The 21,179-nt window shown below is 36.6% G+C and overlaps 1 protein-coding gene across 4 annotated transcripts in view; it reads right to left on the reverse strand.

Moving 5' to 3' along the window:
• NRG1 (neuregulin 1) overlaps nt 1-21,179 on the reverse strand; it is a 1,213,919-nt gene that overhangs the window by 1,023,764 nt on the left and 168,976 nt on the right. The gene's annotated exons all lie outside the window — the stretch shown is intronic.

Below are 21,179 nucleotides of genomic sequence, written 5' to 3' on the forward strand. Positions count from 1 at the left end.
CTATATTGAAGCAGGTAACAAAATAGTAAAAAGCAAGTTATTTCCCAAACTACTCTGGTCACTCATCATCAATTACTGAGCAGAGATGGTTTTGTCCTGGAAATTCTATAGGACAAACACATGTCGTATATAATGCCACAAATACACATCACAGACAATGTGATTTTAAAATGGAATCATATCAAAAATACCTGAATGAGTCTTTCAAAATATCTGTGAACTCATACAAACTTCAGACCTTTCCGGCCTTACTAACACTATGATAATGTATGTGGCAGAAGCACCTTCACAGGCTCAAATCATTCAATGCCTGAACCATTGTATATTCTTCAGTTTTTAAAATTAAATTTCCTGCTGGCCACAGACAGATCCCCCTGGGACATACCCTCATTTCTTTAAACCCTGAAGTAAGACTAATTTTCCTGGCTGGATCTTATGAATATAAGGCCAGATCTTTATCATGCTAAAATGTAGACCAGCCTACACACAGGAAGATTCCCATACAGACGGCCATGAACACTGTCAATCTCTTTGGGAATGGTTACACAATTCTGTCTAATGATGCAATGAAAGCCAGACTCTCAAAAGCAAACAATCAAACAAAGAGAAAGAAGAAGAGAGGTAAAAGAAAAAGTTGAGGCAGAAATAATTTATCTTCTTTTTGAGTAAAATTTGCCTAGGAAAGCTACCCAAGTGTTGCCAGAGGAAAATTGTATTTGTGATAGCTGACCTTCAAATAGATTCCTGATATTTATCATCTAAAATTCAAGCTACAGAAACTCAGCCTTTCACATTAAGAATTTTAACCATGCTGTTGTGTTTATCTTGTCCAACTGATTATGCAAAAATCTTACTATTATTCACCCATTAGAATTCATTCCAAACTCCACATTATTTTGTAGAGAAAGAAGAAGAGGATCACCTCACTAAGGAAACTAAAAAAAAAAAAAAAAAAAAAAAAAAAAAAAAAAAAAAAAAAAAAAAAAGGCCCGTTTTCTCCCAGTGACTGTGGAAGACCATATGGAAAGTTTTACTCAAATGGTCACTGCTCTTCTATGACAAATACTTTGCATAATTGTAGCAGTTAGACCTAAGACTGCTCAAATATTGGCGGAAACTATCTGACACTTCTTCACTTACTTTCAGGTACAATATCCATGATACTAAAAACAGTGTATCTGCTGTACAGTGGTGCTTTATTGGCAAGATTGTTAAATTACAAAAGCAGTCAGTTTTATGAAAAATATAGCTTCCCACCTTCTGTTATGATACCTTGAACTAGAAAAAACAAATGTAGGCCGGGCGCGGTGGCTCAAGCCTGTAATCCCAGCACTTTGGGAGGCCGAGACGGGTGGATCACGAGGTCAAGAGATCGAGACCATCCCGGCTAACACGGTGAAACCCCGTCTCTACTAAAAAAAAAAATACAAAAAACTAGCCAGGCGAGGTGGCGAGCGCCTGTAGTCCCAGCTACTCTGGAGGCTGAGGCAGGAGAATGGTGTGAACCCGGGAGACGGAGCTTGCAGTGAGCTGAGATCGGGCCACTGCACTCCAGCCTGGGCAACAGAGCGAGACTCCGTCTCAAAAAAAAAAAAAAAAAAAAAAAACAAATGTAATTCTAGCAAACAGCCAGCAAACCCACAGGCCAAGGGCTTTCATGGTCCCTTAAAGCTCAGTTTTTCCTAGTTTTTAGGTCACTGCCTGCCAAAGCCCAGTGAACAATCTTCCTTCCAGTAGGTTTATAAAATTATCTTATGAAGGAGGTATATCAATTAGAATTGGATTGAGCATCATACAACTAAAACAAAAATAAAACAAAATTAACAAGCCTAATATAACTGCATTTATCTCTCAAACAAAGTAACAAACATCATAAAACTGCTTCTCTCTCAAATGAAATAAATCCAGAAAGAGGCTATTTGAAGGCTGAAATGGGACCTGCAGGTCATCAGAGTCCACACCCAAGCACTGACCTCCATTCTTCAGGTCACCTCCTGTCCTGGGACAGTGACTGAAACTCCACCCACCAGGTGATGTTATTCCAGGCCAGAAGGAGGAGAGGTAGGAAAGTGTATTAGTCCGTTCTCATGCTGCTATTTAAGACATACACAAGACTGGGTAATTTATAAAGGAAAGAGTATTAATGGACTCACAATTCCACATGGCTGGGGAGGCCTCACAATTATGGCTGAAGATGAAGGAGGAGCAAAGGCATGTCTTACCTGGCGACAGGAAAGAGGGAGCATGTGTAGGGGTGTAGGGGAACTCCCCTTTACAAAACCATCAGATGTTGTGAGACTTATTTACTATCATGAGAACAGCACAGGAAAGACCCATCCCCATGATTCAATTACCACCCACTGGGTCCCTCCTGCAACACACAGGAATTATGGGAGCTACAATTCAAGTAGAGATTTGGGGACACAGTCAAACCATATCAGAAAGCAAATTCCTCTCCTGCCAGCTGTATCTGCTGTCTTGCAGGATGTCCCAGAATTCTCATACAAATTCTATTTACATCCCATTGACCTGAGACCCACGGGTTCACCTAGGTATAAGACTAGGCAATGTAGCCTTTTATCCCAGCTGGCAATGTGCATGACTCAAAAACAGGGTTCTATTTATAGGGGAAAATAGAATATGGGGTTAATCCAAGAAGTCTTATGAAGGAGGTGAACTTTTCTTGATTTCCAAAAGTAGGATATAGGCGGAAAGCACAAATCTAGCATTCATAGAGAGGAAGCACAAGCTCTTCAAAGAGTCCCCATCCCCACATTGTAGCTCAAGTAACTAGCACAGTATCTGCTACTTAATTAGACATTCAGTAAATGTTTGTTGAATAAATGACTGACACTCAATAGGCATTTGTTGAATGCCTAAGAGTGAACCAATAGTCTATGACCGTGTCATAGGGGGTGCCTCTAAATGTAATGACAAAAGTTACAGACTACTTGAATTTCGAAGGTGGATGACATAAGTTAACTTGCCATCCAAGCTTTGTTCTTTCTCTCTCCTCCCCTCTTTTCCTGTCTCTTTCCTTTTTATGATACTTTCATGTCTGTCTCTTCTCTATCTTAGACAAGTTGCTTAACTTCTCTGTGCCTCAGTTCCTTCCTCCAAAAGATGGCAAAAACAATAGCCCTGACCTCAGGCTGTTGCAAGGATAACTATGTTAATACTGTACTCATTTTTAGTAATTCTTCTGCTCAGACACTCTCCTTCCCCTGCTCTTTGAATGTATTCTCATCTTTCGTAAACTAGCAACTAGAAAACCTTATGGGTAAAATACCTGTTTTTTTTTTTGTTTTTTTTTTTGAGACGGAGTCTCAGTCGCCCAGGATGGAGTAGAGTGGTGCAATCTCCATTCACTGCAAGCTCCGCCTCCTGGGTTCACGCTTTTCTCCTGCCTCAGCCTCCCAAGTAGCTGGGACTACAGGCGCCCACCACCTCACCCAGCTAGTTTTTGTATTTTTGGTAGAGTAGGGGTTTCACCGTGTTAGCCAGGATGGTCTTGATCTCCTGACCTCATGATCCACCCGCCTTGGTCTCCCAAAGTGCTGGGATTATAGGCATGAGTCACAGTGCCCAGTCAGTATAAAATACTTTTAAAAGGCATTTGCTATATGCCTTAATTAATAGTTTGAGCCCTGGGTTATCAATTTTCAAATCAGGTGATTCTTTTTACCTGCTTGACTACAATTAATAAAAACAACTAATAAACACAAAAAATATGCAATATAACTAAATTTAATGTTTTTCTTTTCCTGTCATGTGGTTATTTTTCTTCCTCACATCAGTGACTCTCAGTAAGAAATATTATTTATGTGATATAGAAGGGGATTTTTTAAACAAATCAATCTTCCTAATGTTCACACATGGTCTGTGTTGTGTATGTGTGTATGCTGAAACTCATTGCAAATTTAACAAATGGCTAATGTGAATATTTAGGAAGTGGTATGCTTTCTTTTTTTCTTATTAAACATAACTTCCTTTCACCAATTATATTGTTAATAAAACAATTAGCTTTACATGCATCTGCAGAAACATAAATTTACTTTAATCACCTCTTTTAAAATATCCAAAGGGATTCAGACAACAAGATATGTAAAGCTATTTCTTCCATTTATAAACTGCTAAGATTTATTGATCTCAGCCAACCCAGAAGTAGGGGCCATTGATGAAAATGCATCACCAATGCATATGAATGTAGCAGCTACTTCCAACTCTGATCCAGGAAAGGATTTAGAAATGGTCAAAGTGATTTTCAATATATTTATTTTGCCTGACAAGGCCCCTGAGGAATTCAAAGCAGTTTCTGCACCTTTCTAGGCCTAGAAATAGAAGAAGACAAACTGCTAAAAGCTTACAATCATAGACATAAAACAGAATGGATTCTTATAAGAACCAAGACCTTTGGAGTTAGATAGATGTTATATTCAGAAGCTTTGCCTCTTCTAGGCTGTATGTCTTTAAATTATTCTACTTTTAAGCTTCTGTTCCCATTTTAAAATGGAATAATGATAGCTACTATATGAAGATTTTCATGAAAGTTAAATAAGACAATGTAAGTGAATTGCCCACATTGCAATAATCAAAGTTACTTTTCTTTCTATCAGTGGAAAGTAAAATCATGGCATAGATTTGGTCAGTATGATACAGTTTTCAAAGCATTATGACAGTTTCATTTGCTCAGTTACATTTTGTTTATTATGGACAAAAGTGTTTACTTACATCCAAAGGCATGTGTTAAAGTCTGCTGGAAATTTCACATATCAACACATCATTTCCAAGTATTGAACTGACCTGACCAGATGTTAAATATGCCACGAGACTAATAGTGATGGATTCCTTTAAAAGCAAACAAACTCTTCCAATAAACGTTGTATAATATAAAACAATGTAGTATTCAGGCTTCCAGCCAGCTGTAGTTCACATGATTTTAGCATAATAAAACATAATAAAACTGAATTTATTATGGCTTGAGTGGGACACCCTTTAAGTTTCTTGTAACCAACATTTTCTTGATGTTGAGATGGCAGTAGCAGTAAACTGCAAGATGCCTATAGCAGACTGTTAATTAGGTCAAGGATCAGTATGGGGTTACTGATTCAAAAGATACCCTGCCAATACATCCTCGTCCTGCTGACATTGTTTTGGAGGAAGCCATCAGTCACTTGGTGCTAGAACTCCAAAAAAAAAAAAAAAGAGAGAGGAAAAAAAAAAGGAACAAGGACAGCATTCAAGCAAGTATAAACAAAACTACCACACACACATACATACCTTTGGTCATAATTGTTAGAAAGGATTCCATCTCTGCTTGCTGTCAGAGACTCTATATTAATTTGGTTCTGTATCTTTTCTGCCATTTTTCACTTAAAAAATGTCAGGGCTAATATTTGTAGCCACATCAATTCATAAAACATGGCCTCCTCTGTTGGCTTCTTGGGTACCAATGAAAATATTGATGGTAAAACCTTGCCTGAAAGTGCTGCTAAAAATAAACTTCATAAATTTCTCATGCCATTGTTATTTATCTCCTGAGACTGTTTCTATTTGCAAAACAAGACACCTTCATCTAACACCCCTGCATATGAAACCAAACTGTAGACTTCCAAAATAAGAATATAGAAACAAGAATTCAAAAGACCTAAGTTTGTATCTGGCTGCCAAATTAATTATTAATTTTTGTCTGTCAAACCAGGGTCTGCCTTTTTAATAGGTTAAACATCAACCTATTACCTAAAACAAACCAAAAACACTTTGCTTTTTAGAAATTTCCAGTATGATTGGGAGGCATAGTGGCTGCTGTGCTATTACTACTCACAAATACACAATTTCCTCAACCTATAGACATCAGGTTTGGCCATTTGCCTCATTGTGATCAACAGACTATGAGCAGAAGTGACATTGTCGCTGTTTTTTTTAAGAGAGGGAGACTTACTCTCTCACCTAGTCTACAATGTCAGCATAACTATCTCTCCAAACACTCTCATCAAAATGAGAACTGGTTGGTTACAGAAAAAAAAATGTGAGCATCTGCAAAGATAATCAAATGAAACTACAACATTTATCCTCTGTCTTCCACACTCTTAGTGCTCCTAAGATAAAGTTCTGTTGAGTGATATCGTATCCACAGTAATTAGAGTTCAGGGAAATGTTTGAGGCAATACTCTAATTACAAAGATAAGTCATTGGAAATAGCTCAGATGATCATGGTCTAGCTCAAGTTTTTTGTTTGTCATGTCCAATCAGAGGTTCAAAAACATGCATTATGCCCCAAGTTTCCCTTAAATCAAATAAAAGTGCCTGCCCTTCTATTGGTCAGTGGAAATGAAGCTCTAATCTGATTACAGACAAAGATATATTGTGTATGTGTAAAGAAAAAGTAGTTTACAGTTTTTCAACTTGAAATAAATATAAAAAGGCTGCTTAGACTGGGAGGCAAAATAGCACACATAAACCAGGTTTCTAGTCTTGGATGCACTTCAAAACAATGATTCCCACAACCCCTTTTCACGAATATCCCTTTGACACTGTAAAGACGTTAAGAAAAGTGAGAATTCATGCTTCCTGGTTTCTCTCTAACACATAAAAATGACATAAGTGTGTTTGGATTCCCGCTGTGTTTTTTTCACGTACATCAGACTCTGAGTCATGCTACTCCCAGAAAAACCTGATGAGCCTTGCATTTCCTGTAAGTAGAGGGTAAGACAAATATTAAATAAATGAAACTACTCTGGGCATGAGTTTAGAAAACTGTCAAAAAGAACTTAAGGGTCCAAAAATGTGCCCACAAAATTGGTATGTGAGGTACTTCAGCCTCACAAATGCTTTTCTGATGCTCTTTTTACTATCTTTAGAAATAAGATAACCGAGAAAAAGATCTTAAACTCAGCCAACGTGGGAGTAGAACTATTCTGGGATTGCTAATAGCCATGATGCTTGTAGTTCCATAAAAGGATGGGAAATCTGGCTCTTATTCCAGACATCAGAGGTAAAGAATTGGCCTTAGCATTCAATTGCACAGTGTGCCTTTCTAAAACATTAGTGACTTGAGAACCACAAGCATACCAAAAAGATATAAAATTAATCACACCAGAATGAGAAACTTAAATACAGTCAGCCCTTTATATGTATGAGTTTTGCATCTGTGGATTCAAAAATATCCCCCAAAACATTCCAAAGCATTGCATCTGTATTGAACATGTACAAACATTTTTCTTGTCATATTCCCTAAACAATGCAAATACAACAACTATTTACATAGCACTTACACTGTATTATGTATATTATATGTAATATAGAGATGATATAAAGTATACAGGAAAATGGGCTAGGTTACATGCAAATACTATGCCATTTTATATCAGAGACTGGAGCATCCATGGATTTTGGTATCTTTGGGACATCCTGGAACCAATTCCCCAAGGGTATCAAGGGACACTACTTGCTATACCTCCATATACCACTCCTGTTTCACACTTCGCTTGATTTTGCTTTTGGAAGGCCTTAATGCTTGTATACCCAGACAATATGAATTGGAATCTATTTTGTAAGATAAAGTATACAAAACATAAAATCCCCAGACAACTTGAGATATGCATATCCTACATGTAATTATTAATCTATAAAATTCTTTTCTCAAGAAATGTGTAAGTTTTTAATTCGCTAATTGGTTTAGATAAGTTCCAATGCTCATAATTCTAGTTTACAGGTTCAATCCCTACCACATATTCCCAGAACTTCGTATAATAATGTACTAGGTACCATTGATTGAGAGACAATTCTCTGTGAACACATTCACATTTCTGCGTGATCTGGGGTTTCTTAGCAAAAAGAGTACTGGCAACTTTGGTTAAAGAATGACTGAATGGACAGTATGTCTCAGAAGTAAAAGACAATGAACTTTTCCTGAGAGATTTAGAGATGTGTCTCTCTGGAGCCATATGCTCATGAAATAAAACCTAGAGGCATCTTTTTACTCTCCCCGAGAGTCATTTGCTTACATGCCAGAATACATACAAGTCTTTCTATCTCCGGAGGGGAAGAAGGGCAGATGTGCCCAGCTGTCCTGTGTAAGCTCCAAGTTTCATAATTTCAGGGTTCCTCTCATGCAGTGCAACACTGCCGCCCATGGGGATGGATATCTGGCCCTCATCGCGTTACTCCACAGGAACTAGGGCTGGAGGAACTAGTGCTAAGATGTTCTGTGATTAATACACAATCTGTTCTCTGATCTAGAGATATCTATTCCCTAATAGCATATGACTAAATATATAAACATCACTGTTCATCACACAAAGGAAGTATCAGTTATAATTCCTAGAGGCAGACTCACTTTTCTCCCCTGATATCTTGCAAATTTGGTCTTTTGGACATATTGTGGAGATGACCTGGGTAAGAGGAGTGTAAAGATGAGAAATTTGATGTAAAGATGAAGAATTTGAATGATGAGTGGAACTGTAAAGATTTAACAAGATCTTGAATTTTTACCTATAATTTGTATTAATGTATAATCCTGTATTGTAAACCGTTTCTCAAGTCAACAGTTAAGCGGCTAATTACGAAATGTGAGCTTATGTGAGGCTTGGTTGAACTGTTCCATGTCTAGAGGAAATTGGCTCAGATCACTTACTTTATCATTTGTTGTTTAAAGGACTATTACTAAGACACAAAACCAAAAAGGAGGGAAATTGGCTATTGATAGGATGAGATTCCTAATTCATAGTTCACTGTGATTAATGTTATTCCCTCGAATTCTTCCAAATTCAATACTTAACAACTGTGTAGGGGGTTGAAAATATAAACAACATGTAAAAGTTTGGGAAAAGAGGGTGCTTTTATTAGAAGGAAAGGATTCTGGGTATGGCCAGTAATGAATGCAAAGCAAGAAATGCCATAAAATGTATGATATTTTAAATAAAAAGCACAAAATACATATCCAACATTAGAAGTATAGATCAACCTATAGTATTGAACTCCTATACTATACAGAGTCTAGGAGTTTAATTCCCTTCTTAAAACATGTAACAATATGTTTTTCAGAAATATCTGATAGATTTTGTTTTATATTTGAATCACCAAATAATTCTTTTCAAATTTATTTTATTTTTAGAGGCAGGGACTTGCTCTGTCACCCAGGCTGGAGTATAAATAGCGCAATCATAGCTTGCTGTAACCTGGAATTCCTGGCCTCAAGCAATCCTCCTGCCTCAGCCCACCAAGTAGCTGGTGACTACAGGTCTATGCAACTGTGTCGGCTCAAATAACTCTTTAAGTTTTTGTTTTGTTTTTTGTTTTGTTTTGTTTTTGAGACAGAGTCTCCATCTGTCACCCAGGCTGGAGTGCAGTGGCATGATCTCGGCTCACTGCAACCTCCACCTCCCGGGTTCAAGCGATTCTCCCTCAGCCTCCCAAGTAGTTGGGACTACAGGCGCATGCCACTATGCCTGGCTAATTTTTTATATTTTTAGTAGAGATGGGGCTTCACAGTGTTAGCCAGGATGCTCTCAATCTGCTGACCTTGTGATCCGCCCACTTCAGCCTCCCAAAGTGCTGGGATTACAGGCGTGAGCCACCGTGCCCAGCCTAAGTTTTTATAACATATGGAACAGGAGCCCCCAACTCCCAGGTTACTGACTGGTACTGGTGCATGGTCTATTAGGAACCAGGCCACACAGCAGGAGGTGAGTGGCAAGTGAGCGAGTATTACGGCCTGAGCTCTGCCTCCTGTTAAATCAGTGGCAGCATTAGATTCGCATAGGAACATGAACCCTATCGTGTACTACACATGTGAGGGATCTAGGTTGCATGCTTCTTATGAGAATGTAATGCCTGATATCTGAGGTGGAACAGTTTCATCCCGAAACCATCTCCCTTCCCCAACCCCACTCCATGGCAAAATTATCTTCCATTAAACTGGTCCCTGGTGCTAAAAAGCTTGGGGACTGCTGACATAGACTATACGTCAGCATGTAAAATGTTAAAGGACTACTTCCCTCATGTAATGTGTATACAAGACCATAAAACCTACTTGGTGGGAGAAGGCGTAAAATATAAAAATTGTTTTAATAGGAATCCATCATGAACCCAGAAATCCTCATGTCAACAAATCATTCCAATTTAATTTGACCCAGCACCTGACTACAAGTGTGTACAAATTAGTGAGTTATTAAGTTAATACTGATTCATCTTCCTTGATGTCATGAGTAGTCTTAAGAAATTTATACATGCTGATCTTTTGATTACTTTTTTTTAGAGGCTCGATAAATATCTTTTTTATAACATCCTTGTGAATTACATATTTGCTGGCACAAAAGTAGCAACAGCAAAATCATTAGTTGCTCCATAAAATCAGTTCTTCATCTCTCAAAACTGTTTCAACCTAACATGTAGAAGAATGAAGTGGGTCTCCTAAAGTAGATTAAAAATATAAAATAAATATTATTTGTGCATAAAGATGATTCTCTGAGGAATGTACATTCAAGAATAAGAGGTATAATTCCAAAGTTCTCTAATACCTTACAAAAGAAATTTCAGACAAGTCTGATTTTAAAGTACATGAGCTTGCACAAATCTGAAACATGTCCTATTTCTACGTAATGCAACTTAAAATGAACAACTTTTGTTTTACAGGATGTTTAATGCTTTTGTTTGTATTAGGAAAATAGTTCCTTTTTAATCACATGCCTCAGTGCTTAGAAAGTTTAAACATAGAGTGAAGAAAAGTCAACTAAAAAGGGGATATTCCTAGCTCTACTACATCATAGACTGATTTTTTTAAATAAAGAAAAATGCAAATGTAAAGAAGATTTTCTAATTTATCTAACAGCATGTTTCCCCATTCAAATGCAAATGCTCTCCATATGTTCTGACTTTGCACGTGTAATAAATATTATATGAAGGTGACTTGGTGACCCCACAAATGGGCTCGAGTCAATAATTTCAGATGCTAGAAGAAAATGGAGTGTGTAGCTAGGCTGTAATTTGTCACCTCCATGGAATGCCTCTAGTCCATCCCAATGGTGTCTAAGCCTGGTCCAGGGCCCCCTGTTAGGAGTCTCTGTGAGACAGCAGAAAAAGACAGAGAGGAACAAAAGCATTATTCCATGGTGAGAAGTGCTCAAATTAGAGAGAACATTCTTAGGTGCACTAATGCAGAATCCTCCTACACAGTTTCATTGTTGTCATTTTTGTTCAACAACATTTGCCAAGTTCTTTAGGCCTTAGGGAAGCTCTGTCAGCTTTGGTAGATACTTTATGCAAGCATTGCTTAGAGATGCATCATGCCAAAAGATATAACCTCATAACTAGTCACTCTTGGAGAATTTTTTATAATGAGGGACATTTCAATTTTATGTTCAATATTGTTTGAACAATGACAAATTTTTAAAAATATGTGTATAGCCTATCTTCTGCCTTTTGGAACTTATCTAATTCTCATAACATCTAAATCAATCAGCATGTGAATAAAAATAAAATATGAATTTTTATAGATGTCAGGAAAAATGTCAAGGAAACACTTAACTGGGCTTTGTGTTTAGGGCTGAAGAGGCAATGGCATTCATTTGGCATTTCTTCTAATGATATCCCAGTAGAATAGCACAAGCCTCAGAGATAAAGTGGAGCCAGAAGCCCTAAATTCCAGTCCTGATTCTGCTCCTAATTAGCTGACTAAGCTTAAGAAAAATCATTCAAACTTCTTGAGACTCGGAATTTTAATATCTACCTTGTCTAGTTCACAAAGTGGAGATACAAAGAAATAATATGCTCCAGATTATTTAGAAAACTTTTACAGGACCATATAAATGTAAAATGTGTCAGGACATCTTGGTCATAAGGTGGTAATAATATGAAAATTCATATGCTTGTTTCTAAATGTTGAGAGCTTTTCTACTTCCTTAAAGGTACTTAATAAGAGGAGGAAAGGAAGAAGGAATTATAAGCATTTAAACTTAAGAATCTAAGTAAGAATCATGCTGGAATTCAGGTGACTTGGATGTGGCTTAGGATCCGTGGGGTGGACCCTCATCAGAAGAGAGGATAGAGATGACCCTGGAGAAAAGGAATCAGAGCTAAGGACAGGTGTTCCCCCAACAGCAGGGACATACATCCCTGGCCTCAGTTGAGGTGCACATGCCTGAGTCTTAGGATGAAGGAGTTAAATAATGACAGAGAAAGTCTAATGATGTTAATTTGCTAAACATAAGCAATAATTACAGGTACTGTGACTTCAAAGGTAAGAAGTGACATTAGTGGTATCAAAGCCAAATCTATACTTCATAATAAATTAATATGCAGAATATATAGAGAACTCCTAAAATTCAACAACAAAAAACACTGACAATTCAATTTGAAAATAAGCAAATGCTGAATACACAGACACTTCTCCAAAGAAGATACTGAAATGACTGACAAGTACATGAAAAAATGCTTAACATCATTAACCACTATAGAAATACAAATAAAAATTATGAGATACCACCTCACACCCATTACTATCAAAAGAAAAAAAAAAACTCCAAAAAAAATTAGGCTGGTGCAAAAGTAACTACTTTTAATGGCAAAAACCACAATTACTTTTGCAACAAAATGTAACAAATTTTGGTGAGAATGAAAAGAATTGGAATGTTTGTATATTGCTGGTGGAAATGCAAAATGGTACAGATGCTATGGAAAACAGTATGGTGATTCCTCAAAAATATAAACACAGAATTATTGTACGATGCAGCAATCTACTTCTGGATATATACCCATGAGAACCGAAAGCAGGGACTCAAAGAGATATATGTCCATTCATGTTTATAGCATTATTCGTGATAGATAAAAAGTGGAAGCAACCCAAGTACCCGTGGCTGGATGAATGGATGAGCAAAATGTGGTATAGCCATACAATGGATGATTATTCAGTCCTAAAGAAGAAAAATACCCTGAAGTATGCTATAACATGGATGAACCTTGAGGATATAATGCTAAGTGAAATAAGCCAGTCTCAAAAAGATGGCATACCACTGCACAATACCACTTTAATATGAAGTAGTTTGAATAACCAAAATCATAAAGACAGACAGTAGAATAGTGGTACCTGGGGCTTAAGTGAGGGGGAGTGGGGAGTTATTGCTTAATGGGTAAAGAGTTCACCTTTTTAGTTTTGTAAGATTAAGGGAGCTATGGCAATGGATTTTGGTGATAGTTCCGCAACATTATAGATGCATTTAATACCAGTGAATCATACGTTTAAAAATAGTACATTTTATATTATATTTTCATACAATGAAAAAAAAATTGAAGAGAAACAAACAAAGCTGTACCTTTTGCACAGACATCAAAACCATGGTCTGTACATTACTAGCCTAGTCCAGGGTGTGGGTCCTCCCAGCAGATGTTAAAATAACAATCCAGGAGAAAAGGAAAGAAAAATTACCATTTTTATTTGGGTGTTCAGGAATAATTTGGGAGAAAAGATTTGCAGGGGGGCACCATTTGGATAGGAGCAGAACAAGAGAAATATGCTTCCTTGACAATTATTGTAGCCTGAATTTTACCCACATGCAAATAAGCCTTAAGAAACATTGCAGATAAATGGAAACATTAAATTGAAAAGAAAGATTTTGAAGACACAGTATATACTTGCCAAAGGTATTTATTAATATTTATTATTATTAATTATTTAGTTATTTAAATTATTTAATATTCAATTTTTAAATTATTTAATATTTAATTTTAAGATATTTAATATTTATTAATTATTAGGAGAAACATGGCCAGTGGCACACACAACCATATAATATTCCCCATGAACAATCCCAATGTTTAACAAAATATTTCATGACAGTTATTTATCTGATCCTAAGAATATTTAGCAAACGAGTCCTATGTGCCAGACCTTGCACTGAACACTTTTATGTGCATTACCTAATTTAGCTCTCCCAAAAAAATCTACAAAGTGGTTTCAAGCCCGCCTACAGCCCAATTTCACAGTTGAATAACTGAGGTCCAAAGAGATATTATGAATTTTCTAAGCTCAGGCAACCAGAAAAGGAACTGAGCCTGGAGAACTAACTGACCCATGATACCCACTGGATCCCAGATACTGCACTGGGTGTTTTATTCCAGGTAGCTAGAGATGACTAGTAAAGATGACTCATCAGTGAGTATGTCTTCATGATCAATGGGCTGGGAAGACATCTAAAGCTTCAACAAGTTCACAGATGTAGGAAAAGACAGAGACCATGTGTATGCCAGGTATATTCCATGTCATAGTTCCTGGCTCCAGCTACATTTCATAATTTTGTATCTGTATAAAACTCTGTGAGGCAATAAAGATTAGGTGCTGAAAACATTGCTTTTGAAGAGTGTTTCAAAGTTTGTGTGTGAGCTCAAACTGGTTTTTCACTAGTATGTAGTAAGTTGGGAAGTGACAATCCCCTGAGACTTTGCTTATTAATTTGTGAAATGAATGATGAAGCATAATCATGATACTTGACATGATGGGATTGTTGTGAGAGTTAAATGGAATAAAGTTATTGAAGCATTCAAGAAAATTCCTGGCCAGGCATGGTGGCTCACACCTGTAATCCCCATACTCTGGGAGGCCAAGGCAGGTGGATCACTTGAGCTGAGGAGTTCAAGACCAGCCTGGACAACATGACAAACCTTGTCTCAACAAACAATACAAAATTTAGCCATGCATGGTAGTGCACACCTGTAGTCCCAGAAACTCAGGGGGTTGAGGCAGGGGGATCACTTGATCCCAGGAGGTTGAGACTCCAGTAAGCCATGATCGTGCCACTGCTCTCCAGCCTGGGAGACAGAGGGAGACCTGTCTCAAAAGATTAAAAAAAAAAAAAAAAAAGAAAGAAAGAAAAGAAAACAAAATTCCTGTAACAAAGTCAATGATCAAAGTGGCAGCAACTTTCTCATCAGAAAGTAAAAATTGTGTTAATGCCAACAGACTTAGAGCATTAATTGAAAGGATAAATGCTTGAAGCAACTGATACCTAATTTTCTGGAAAATGATCATTATGCCGTGCATGCCTGCATCAAAGTATCACATATACCTCATACATACATTCACCTACTATGTACCCACAAAAATTGAAAAATATATTTTAAAGTAAAAACTGTTCTATACTGTTTCAAGGTAATATGTAATCACTTTATTCTTACCTTTCAAGAACTAGAAATGTTCATCCTTGCTTATATGCAAAATATATAATATTAACAATTTTAGTAAACTATGATGATAAATATATAGAGAAGTAATCAAAACATAACTGACAACATATAGTATAGCCATGAGGGGCAGCTGTGGACAGCAGAGAGTGATGAGAATGTGGAAAAGAAAACACTGGCTCAGATGCTTTTCAAATTCTTGCTTCAGTTTTCTCATCAATACAATGATGTGTTTCCACCAGGTAGTTTCAATGGTCCTATCCAACTTGAAAAACCTATGCGTGTCTATTGATTGTCAAGCATTTTTGATCATCACACTTGGACTACGAATAAACAGACAAATAATTACCGGATCCAATTTAATGACAAATTTTGCTCTCTTGATATCTGCTCTACATTTCAATTCCTTTTCTATTGCTCTCTTTCTAAGCTTACCCAAAGCAGTGCAGTGCTTAAGAGATAAAGCGCCTGAAATAGCGAAGAAAGAAAGAGGAGAGGACAGGAGTGGGAAGGGAAGGGGAGGGGAGGGAAGGGGAAGAGACAGAAAGGGATAGGAAGGGAGGAAAGGGGATGGGCAGGGAGAGAGAGATTAAAAAGGAAGAATGAGGAAGGAAAGGAGGAAGGAAGAAAGAAAGAAAAAAGGAAGGAAGGAAGAAAATGAAATGAAATAGACTGGAAAATCCCCAAATTGGGTATTCCAGTTTCAAATCAAGAAGTAACCATTAAGCTGTCCCTAGAAATCCCTGTTGTGAGACTGTCTAATCTAGTGGTTCTCTAAATGTTATCCTAGGAGCAGCAGCCACATCACCTGGGAATTTAATGGAAATGCATATTCTCAGGCCCATTCCATACTTAGTAAATCAGAAACCCTGAAAATGACAACCAGTAATTTGTATTTTAAGAAGCCCTCCAAGGCACCGTCATACAGGCTAGCATTTGAAATCCACTGTTCTAGCCTCTCAAACTGTATTCATTCATTCCTGTTTTTCTAATGAATTCCAGCATCAAGATTTTTAAACACTTGCAATCTATGGTACTATGTATTTAAGCAACTATGTATTTAATCCTACAGCCTATCAAGGTTCAAAAATATCCTATAATCCATTACAGAGCCTGAAATTTCATAGCTATTATATATGGGGTCTATCTGATACTCTGAGCACCCACATATTCTATTTCTATCTAGGAAGTTATGAAGCAGTTTTAGATTCCAAAGTAGCAGAAATGACCAGAGCTTAGAGAAACTGCTGTAGGGATGAAGATATATGAGATTTAATAACTCACAGTTTGAGGTGCTTAATTCAATATATAGATTAACACAACAAGAAAAACAGGAAATCAGTGGGGCCATCTAGTAATCCAATTAATGCATATGACACCTCAATTCTAAGAACATTCATACTTCTCTTTCATTAAATTACAATCTCTTAATAAACGTCTGCACCCTCAAATCCTAAACAACAATTTTCATAATAATTTCTGATCAAAGGCATGGTCCACAGTTTTATATCTTTTCTAAATTATAAAAGGGAGCAGAACAACACTTAAATTATTTTTAAGAAAACAGTGATAAGATACAAATGTCGAACTACATTTGTTAAGCAACAACAACAACACAGAAGATAAAACCAGTAACATACAACAGAGGCAAAGACGACAAAATTTAAGTCATATATATCTGTCTCTCCTTGTACACCAAATCTTACTGACGTTAGGAAAAAATCTTATTTTAGAATAAGTGCATGGCACATTGGGGAAAATTTTTACCTATTCGATCGGAAATTTGAAAAGTAAAATTCCTTGCAGGTTGAAAGTAGATGGGATTAATATCAGTAATGGGCTTAGTAGAAATAGAAGTAGAGGAAATCAAAGCCCACACTTACACAGGAGAAATCTACTAGAAGTGAGATTGATTCTCCCTAAAACAGCTCCAGATAAAGCTCTACAAAAGACACTCCACACTTGGAGTCAAGCAATACACACAGCCAAGAGGCAGTAACCAGGATAATTATGAAAGGACCATGGTGTGAACAGCTGGTCTAGTTGGCTGCCTTCTCTCATGCCCTTGTTTATTCTATGACTAGCAGCCACAGTATTTATCACTAGAATAAAGTCCTGAAACCCTCTTTCTAAATAAAGTTAACCATCTGCCTCGGGGAGGCTCATAGCCAAACTATAGAGAGAGAGGCACCATAAAGCTTAAGATATTCATGATCTCTACAAAGAAAACATAAGAGAAATAAAGAAAAGAATTATCTGACTCCAGATTGACAGTAAAGCACAACCTTCATGAAGCCCTTTGATATATAGCCTCAGGTAACGAACATTTCCTCTGCACCCACTGTGTAACAGAAATGATTCAGCACCCTCAGAGGATATGCTGGTGGAGAAGTGGTCAGTCCCATACCCTGGTCATGTTTCTATTCTGAAGAAGAAGAACAAACACAAATCTATCTTGGTCACACCAGGTGGTGTTACATGTTATTAAGATAAAGGGCAGGGAAAAGGGATAAAGAGGGGCAGTGAATGACAACTGAATGAGAGCAACCCTTTTCCAAGGAGATGCATTTTGTGTCAGAAACAATTAAAGGGAGGGAGGAAGCCAAGTAATATCTAGAGAAAGAGCTACTAGGTGAGGAAACAGCTGTGCAAAGGTCCTGAGGTGGGAACACATCCCCCAAAATAACAAGATGACCAATATGACTGAAATGCAGTGAACAATGATAGACATTATAGAAATTATAGAACATAAAGTCAGAGAGGTAAGCAGGAGCTTGATGCCATATGGCTGTATTGGTCATGCTTAGGACTTAAAGCCATTATAAGGGGTGTTTTTGTTGTTGTTTGCAAGAAGTGATGGAACTTGATTTATGTTTTAAGTTTCTCTGAGGCTGCTGAATACATAATAACATAGGGTGAAAAGAATGGGAGCAGAGCCCAGATTGGTCTATTGCTGCTGCAATAGAGTAAGTGAAAGACGACGGTGACTTGGATTAGGGATGTAGTTGCGGAGTGGTGAGAGAGACTCAGATACGGCATTTGTTTGAAGGTGGTCATAAAAGTGAGCACTAGTTCATACACTGGATGTAGAATATAGGACACGAAAGGTATCAGGATGAATCCAAGGTTGGCGTGAGCTACAGGGTGAAGGGTACCATCATCTGCTGATATGGGGAGACTAGGGAAGGAGCAGACCCATCCTTCTGTGGAAGTTCAGCTACGGGTCTCCCAAGATTGAGAGGCCTATTAGACATCTGAGTTGAAGGTGCTGAACAGCAGTTGGATTCATGAGACTGCAGTTAAAGGCAGAGGTACTAGATGAGGGGATCTGACCCTAAAAAAAATTCTAAAAGAGAGAATTGGGGTCAGAAACATGGAGCATTTAGGAGCCTCCAAATCCAGAAAGCATGCTTTTTATACATATCACCTGGCTAAATCCCCTATCCTTTCCATAAGATGCAGATGTATAAATATCTTCAAAGAATAAAAACAAATTGTGACTTAGACTCTTAGTGATAAATATAAACAGAAAACCAAATACCAGCAAATAGAGAAAAAATAGCAGGAAGAAAGTGAGGCGAGCATGCATTCAAAGAAGGGTAGGCTAGTTGCTAAAACACACAGCCTAAAAATATTAACAACAAAGCCCAGTGCAGGTTGGCAGGAGGTGAGACAGGAAGGGCAGTTTTGTTCCAGTCATTCGGGGATCCAGTTTCCTACATATAGCAACTCTGCCATCATCTATGAATTAGAGTCCTCCATTGTATTCTTTGCATCCTGCCATCAATCAAGTGATTAGAATCTAGAAAAAGCATACTATCTCTCCTTCATCCAACGGCTGGGGAGTATGTTAGAAGTAAGACCCGGAAGTGGTATACATGACATTTTTCTTGTTCTACTGGCCAAAATTCGGTATGTGTTCCACCCTATTTGCAGGGAAGGCTAAAGTAGAAAAATAAAATGGAAGTTCAGGACACATGGCTTGTATGTGCTACTCCAATGCAAACAGCAGACAACTAGTTCTAAAAAAAAAAATTTAATAGAAGAAGTAGAAAAAAATCTTGAAATAGGAATAATGAACTAGCTTAAGGGATTCAATACATTACAGCCATTAAGAAAAACTGGTTGGCATTTTATAAAAAGAAATATCTAAAATATAATCACTTTAGAAATAAAATAAAATTTCGTTTAGGATAAGTCAGAGATGGTGACTAGTGAAGAATTTGTGAGCTACAAATGTGTACCTTGGTTTTGGTCCAGATTATAGGACAAACACATCATGGCCTGGAGAGCATAAAAAAGTTAAGACAGAGAATGGAAACAGAAATCCCAACGTTTATCTAATAATACATAAAAGGTATATATATATATATACACACACATATATATGTATATATGTGTATATATGTGTGTGTGTATAGAGAGAGAGAGAGAGAGAAAAAAACTGAAGGAAAAGATATACATCTTTAGACTGAAATTTCCCCTGAGGTATAGAAGATTACTAAACAATACCAGCACTTAGACATATTTTGATGACATTTCAAAATTCCAAGAATAATGAGCAAATTCCAAAATATCTCAGAGAAGATTAAAAACAGGTATATTACTTACAGATAAATGGGAATAAGATTGGTATAGATATCCCATTTCTAAGGCCATGTGCTGAAACAAACATTGCAATATCTTCACAAGTCTGTAGAAAAACATTTCATAATTTTAAATTCTAAATCTAGCCAAAGTATTAACCAAATGTAAGAGCAAAGATATTTTCAGATACGTAACTGCTCAGAAATTTAACACCTACAGTCATTTTCTGAAAAGATTACTGATTCAACAAAACAAAACAAAAAATAATCCAAGAAAGAGAAAGACAACACAAAATAACGAGCAGCAAAGAAAATAGACAACTTATGTTCACATCTTAAAAAATCTCTGCTGCAAAGTTTAAAAATGAAACAATGGCAATCTGGATTTAATATCTGATTATTTAAAAGCAGATGATGTAGAAAGAAAAAGTATTCTAAGGATAAAGTCCTGTTCAAGACAAGATATTAGTACTGATTTATAAGTCTATGTATTAATATAAAATTTTTTACTTACAGGCCTCAAAACTTTACCAATTACTACTAGACAAACAATAAAAAGAAGCAAATTTTGTAATCCATTAGTTGAAAAAAGATGGAACAAAAACAGCACAAAGAATCTCAAGTAATAATAAAGAAGGAAGGTAATGTGGAAGAAATGGGGAAAAGATGTATTAAAAAGCAAAATAATTCAAAAATGAAGAGATAAACACACACAAATGTCATGAATTACAACAAATGTGAACTGGCTAAATTATCTGTTAAACTTGTTTTATCTTAAAAGTTATTCACTCTGAGTTGAGTAAAAGGGAGGAAGGAAGGAAGCCAAAATATGCAAGATGAATGATTGAAATAAAATATGAAATAATGTGAAATAAAAGCTAGGAAAATATTTTCCACACAACAGCTTACACAAAGAAAGTAAACATGCCATTGTTAACATCAGACAAAATATATATGTAAATATACAACCTGATAACAATGAAACATAACTTTTAATCATGAAAGAATAGCAAAAAAATCATAAAATTGGAACAAAATATTTTCTAAAAAATAATTCCATTTAAAAAATGAAAAGAGCTTTATTCTTTATCACTTAAAAATCCATGTTCATTTCAGCAGTATTCACAATAGCCAAGACTGTGAAACAACCTAAATGTTCATCAACAGATGAATAAAGAAAATGCCACACATACACACACACACACACACACACACACACACACACACACGAATACTCTTGAGCCTTAAAAAAGAAGAAAATTCTGAAACATACAACAACATGGATGAACCTAGAGGTCATTATGCCAAGTGAAATAAATTAGTCACAGAAAAACAAATACTGCATAATTCCACTCATAAAATATTTTCTACAAAAATATTTTCTACAAAAATGTTTTCTACGAAAATGTTCAAATTCAC

Source organism: Mandrillus leucophaeus, unplaced genomic scaffold (assembly GCF_000951045.1).
Source record: "Mandrillus leucophaeus isolate KB7577 unplaced genomic scaffold, Mleu.le_1.0 Scaffold183, whole genome shotgun sequence".
Taxonomy (NCBI): domain Eukaryota; kingdom Metazoa; phylum Chordata; class Mammalia; order Primates; family Cercopithecidae; genus Mandrillus; species Mandrillus leucophaeus.